General features: G+C 59.7%; 1 protein-coding gene across 1 annotated transcript in view; it reads right to left on the reverse strand.

The window, feature by feature from the left end:
- The window catches only part of LOC107307732 (myosin-binding protein C, fast-type-like), a 144,301-nt gene that overhangs the window by 120,258 nt on the left and 18,043 nt on the right, over positions 1 to 6,000 (reverse strand). The window lies entirely within an intron of this gene.

The raw sequence follows: 6,000 nt of genomic DNA on the forward strand, positions 1-6,000 counted from the left end.
GGGGGTCCCATTAATGGGGTGGGGGACCCATAAATGAGGGGGTCCCATTAATGGGGGGGGGTCCCATATATGGGGAGGGTTTGGGGGGTCCCACTTATGGGGCTGGGAATGGGGTATTGAGGGGGGGGGGTCCCATTAATGGGGTGGGGGACCCATAAATGAGGGGGTCCCATTAATGGGGGTGGTCCCATATATGGGGGGGGTCCCATAAAAAGGGGGGGGGTCCCATTAATGGGGTGGGGGTCCCATCTATGGGGGGGTCGTATAAATGGGGGGGGTCCCTTTAATGGGGGGGGTCCTATAAATGGATGTGGGGGTCCCATAAATGGGGGTGGTCCCATCTACGGGGGAGGGGTCCCATAAATGAGGGGGTCCCTTTAATGGGAGGGGGGTCCCATATATGGGGGGGTTCTATAAATGGGGGGGGGTCCCATAAATGAGGGGGGGTCCCTTAAATGGCCTTAAATGGGGGGGGGGTCCCATTAATGGGGTGGGGGTAACATTAATGGGGGGGGGTCCTATAAATGGGGGGGGGTCCCATTAATGGGGGGGGGTCCCATTAATAGGGGGGGGGTCCTATAAATGGGGGGGGGTCCCATAAATGGGGTGGGGTCCCATAAGTGGGGGGGAGTCCCATTAATGGGGGGGTTTGGGGGGGGTCCTATTAATGGGGGGGGGGTGGGGGGATCCCATATATGGGGGGGTTTGCGGGGGGTCCTATTAATGGGGGGGGGGTCCCATTAATGGGGTGGGGGTCCCATATATGGGGGGGGTCCCATAAATGGGGGGGGTCCCATATATGGGGGGGGTCCCATAAATGGGGGTGTCCCTTTAATGGGGGGGGGGGTCCCATTAATATGGGTAGGGGGTCCCATATATGGGGAGGGTCTGGGGGGTCCCATCTATGGGGGGGGGGGTCCCATATATGGGGAGGGTCTGGGGGGTCCCATTAATGGGGTGGGGGTCCCATAAATGGGGGTGGTCCCATATATGGGGGGGGTCCTATTAATGGGGGGGGGTCCCATAAATGGGGGTGGGGGTCCCATAAATGGGGGGGGTCCCATAAATGGGGGGGGTCCCATCTATGGGGGGGGTCCCATCTATGGGGGGGAGTCCCATATATGGGGGGGGGGGGTTTGGGGGGTCCCATTAATGGGGGGGGATCCCATATATGGGGAGGGTTTGGGGGTCCCATTAATGGGGGGGGGTCCCATTAATGAGGGGGGGTCCCATATATGGGGGGGTCCCATAAATGGGGGGGTCCTATAAATGGGGGGGGTCCTATAAATGGGGGGGGTCCCATTAATGGGGGGGGGTCCCATAAATGGGGGGGGGTCCCATTAATGGGGTGGGGGTCCCATATATGGGTGGGGGTCCCATATATGGGGGGGGTCCCATAAATGGGGGGGGGGTCCCATATATGGGGGGGGTCCTATAAATGGGGGGGGTCCCTTTAATGGGAGGGGTCCCATATATGGGGGGCGGTCCTATTAATGGGGGGGGGGTCCCATTAATGGGGGGGGTCCCATAAATGGGGGGGGTCCCATAAATGGGGGAGGGTCCTATTAATGGGGGGGGGGGGGTCCCATAAATGGGGGGGTTCCTATTAATGGGGGGGTCCCATAAATGGGAGGGGTCCCATATATGGGGGGGGGGGTCCCATTAATGGGGTGGGGGTCCCATCTATGGGGGGGGTCCCATAAATGGGGGGGGGTCCCATTAATGGTGTGGGGGTCCCATAAATGGGGATGGATTGGGGGGTCCCACTTATGGGGCTGGGAATGGGGTATTAAGGGGGGGGTCCCTTTAATGGGGGGGGTCCCATAAATGAGGAGAGTTTGGGGGGGGTCCCATCTATGGGGGGGTTTCATAAATGGGGGGGGGTCCCATCTACGGGGGGGGGGTCCCATAAATGAGGGGGTCCATTTAATGGGAGGGGTCCCATAAATGGGGGGGGGGTCCCATTAATGGGGTGGGGTCCCATATATGGGGGGGTCCTATAAATGGGGGGGGGTCCCTTTAATGGGGTGGGGGTCTCATATATGGGGGGGGTCCCATAAATGGGGGTGGGGGTCCCATAAATGGGGTGGGGGTCCCATATATGGGGGGATCCCATTAATGGGGGGGGGGGGTCCCATATATGGGGGGGGTCCCATAAGTGGGGGGGGTCCCATATATGGAAGGGGGTCCCATTAATGGGGTGGGGGTCCCATATATGGGGGGGGGGGTCCCATAAATGGGGGAGGGTCCCATAAATGAGGGGGTCCCATTAATGGGGGAGGGTCCTATTAATGGGGGGGGGGGGTCCCATTAATGGGGGGGGGTCCTATTAAATGGGGGGGTCCTATTAATGGGGGGGGTCCTATTAATGGGGGGGGTCCCATATATGGGGGGGGGGGGTCCCATATATGGGGGGGTCCATATATGGGGGGGGGTCCCATAAATGGGGGTGGGGGTCCCATATATGGGGGGGTTCCTATTAATGGGGGGGGGGGTCCTATTAATGGGGGGGGGGTCCCATAAATGGGGGGGTGGTCCCATAAATGAGGGGGTCCCATAAATGGGTGGGGGTCCCATAAATGGGGGGGGGTACCATATATGGGGGGGGTCCTATTAATGGGGGGGGGGTCCTATTAATGGGGGGGGAGGTCCCATTAATGGTGTGGGGGTCCTATAAATGGGGGGGGGTGCTATAAATGGGGGGGGTCCCATAATGGGGTGGGGGTCCCATATATGGGGGGATCCCATTAATGGGGGGGGGGTCCCATCTATGGGGGGGGGTTGGGGGGAGGTCCCATAAATGGGGGGGGGGTCCCATAAATGGGGGGGGGTCCCATAAATGGGGTGGGGGTCCTATAAATGGGGGGGGGGGTCCATTAATGGGGGGGTCCCTTTAATGGGAGGGGTCTCATATATGGGGAGGGTTTGGGGGGGGTCCCATCTATGGGGGGGTCCCATAAATGGGGGGGGGTCCCATCTACGGGGGGGGGGGGTCCCATTAATGGGGGGTGGTCCCATTAATGGGGGGGGTACCATCTACGGGGGGGGGGTCCCATTAATGGGGGGGTGGTCCCATAAATGGGGGGGGGGCTTGGGTCCCATATATGGATATATGGGGGTCCCCATATATGGGGCTGGGAATGGGGTATTGAGGGGGGGGCTCCCATTAATGGGAGGGGTCCCATATATGGGGAGGGTCTGGGGGGTCCCATTAATGAGGCGGGGTCCCATATATGGGATGGGGGGGTCCCATAAATGGGGGGGGGGTCCCATAAATGGGGTGGGGGTCCCATATATGGGGGGATCCCATTAATGGGGGGGGGGTCCCATCTATGGAGGGAAGGGGGGGTCCCATAAATGGGGGGGGTCCCATAAATGGGGGGGGGTCCCTTAAATGGCCTTAAATGGGGGGGGTCCCATAAATGGGGGGGGTCCCATATATGGGGGGGGTCCTATAAATGGGGGGGGGGGTCCTATAAATGGGGGGGGGTCTCATAAATGGGGGGGGGTCCTATAAATGGGGGGGGGTCCCATATATGGGGGGGGGTCCCATTAATGGGGGGGGGGTCCTATAAATGGGGGGGTCCCATATATGGGGGGGGGTCCCATAAATGAGGGGGTCCCATTAATGGGTTGGGGGTCCTATTAATGGGGGGGGGTCCCATAAATGGGGGGGGGTCCCATAAATGGGGGGGGTCCCATAAATGGGGGGGGTCCCTTAAATGGCCTTAAATGGGGGGGGGTCCCATAAATGGGGGGGGTCCCATATATGGGGGGGGGTCCTATAAATGGGGGGGGGGTCCTATAAATGGGGGGGGTCCCATGTATGGGGGGGGTCCCCATAAATGGGGTGGGGGGGTCCTATAAATGGGGGGGGTCCCATATATGGGGGCGGTCCTCATAAATGGGGTGGGGGGTCCTATAAATGGGGGGGTCCCATATATGGGGGGTCCCCATAAATGGGGTGGGGGTCTCATATATGGGGGGGTCCCTTAAATGGGGGGGACTCCTATTAATGGGGGGGAGTCCCCATATATGGCGGGGGGGGGTCCTATTAATGGGGGGGGGGGTCCTATAAATGGGGTGGTCCCATTAATGAGGGGGGTCCCATTAATGGGGGTGGGGGTCCCATAAATGGGGGGGGGGTCCCATTAATCAGGTGGGGGTCCCATATATGGGGGGGTCCTATAAATGGGGGGGGGGTCCCATATATGGGGGGGGTCCCATAAATGGGGTGGTCCCATTAATGAGGGGGGTCCTATTTATGGGGGGGGGGTCCCATTAATGGGGGTGGGGGTCCCATATATGGGGGGGGTCCCATTAATGGGGTGGGGGTCCCATAAATGGGGGTGGGGGTCCCATTATTGGGGGGGGTTCCATATATAGGGGGGGGGTCCTATAAATGGGGAGGGTTTGAGGGTCCCATTAAGGGGAGGGTCCCATAAATGGGGGGGTCCTATTAATGGGGGGGGGGTCCCATTAATGGGGGGGGGGTCCCATATATGGGGGGGTCCTATAAATGGTGGTGGGGGTCCCATAAATGGGGGTGGGGGTCCCATTAATGAGGGGGGTCCCATAAATGGGGGGGGGGTCCCATAAATGAGGGGGTCCCATTAATGGGGGAGGGTCCTATTAATGGGGGGGGGGGGGTCCCATTAATGGGGGGGGGTCCTATAAATGGTGGGGGTCCTATTAATGGGGTGGGGGTCCCATATATGGGGGGGTCCTATAAATGGGGGGGGGGTCCTTTAATGAGGGGGATCCTATAAATGGGGGTGGGGGTCCCATTAATGGGGGGGGGGTCCCATATATGGGGGGGGGTCCCATTAATGGGGGGGGGTTCCCATAAATGAGGGGGTCCCATTAATGGGGGAGGGTCCTATTAATGGGGGGGGGGGTCCTATAAATGGGGGTGGGGGTCCCATTAATGAGGGGGGTCCCATTAATGGGGGGGGGGTCCTATAAATGGGGGTGGGGGTCCCATATATGGGGGGGGTCCCATAAATGGGGGAGGGTCCTATAAATGGGGGTGGGGGTCCCATTAATGAGGGGGGTCCCATTAATGGGGGGGGGTCCCATAAATGAGGGGGTCCCATTAATGGGGGAGGGTCCTATTAATGGGGGGGGGGTCCTATAAATGGGGTGGTCCCATTAATGAGGGGGGTCCCATTAATGGGGGGGGGGGTCCCATATATGGGGGGGGGTCCCATAAATGGGGGGGGGGTCCCATAAATGGGGGTGGGGGTCCCATTATGGGGTGGGGGTCCCATCTATGGGGGGGGGTCCTATAAATGGGGGGGGGGTTCCATAAATGGGGGGGGTCCCATATATGGGGGGGGGGGTTTGGGGGGGTCCCATTAATGGGGGGGGGGTCTCATATATGGGGAGGGTTTGGGGGGGGGGTCCCATTAATGGGGGGGGTCCCCATATATGGGGGGGGTCCTATTAATGGGGTGGGGGGTCCTATAAATGGGGGTGGGGGTCTCATATATGGGGGGGGTCTCATAAATGAGGAGGGGTCCCATAAATGGGGAGGAATCCTATAAATGGGGTGGTCCCATTAATGAGGGGGGTCCCCATATATGGGGGGGGTCCCATAAATGGGGTGGGGGTCCCATATATGGGGGGATCCCATTAATGGGGGGGGGGTCCCATCTATGGGGGGGGGTTGGGGGGAGGTCCCATAAATGGGGGGGGGGTCCCATAAATGGGGGGGGGTCCCATAAATGGGGTGGGGTTTCTCATATATGGGGGGTTCCCATTAATGGGGGGGGTCCCATAAAGGGGGGGGGTCCCATTAATGGGGTGGGGGTCCCATATATGGGGGGGTCCTATAAATGGGGGGGGGGTCCCATTAATGAGGGGGGTCCCATTAATGGGGGGGGGTCCCATTAATGGGGTGGGGGTCCCATATATGGGGGGGTCCTATAAATGGGGGGGGGGGTCCCTTTAATGGGGGGGGTCCTATAAATGGGGGTGGGGGTCCCATAAATGGGGGTG

This window comes from Coturnix japonica, unplaced genomic scaffold (genome assembly GCF_054131305.1).
Source record: "Coturnix japonica strain WE unplaced genomic scaffold, WE-NBRP24 Scf094, whole genome shotgun sequence".
In the NCBI taxonomy this organism is placed as follows: domain Eukaryota; kingdom Metazoa; phylum Chordata; class Aves; order Galliformes; family Phasianidae; genus Coturnix; species Coturnix japonica.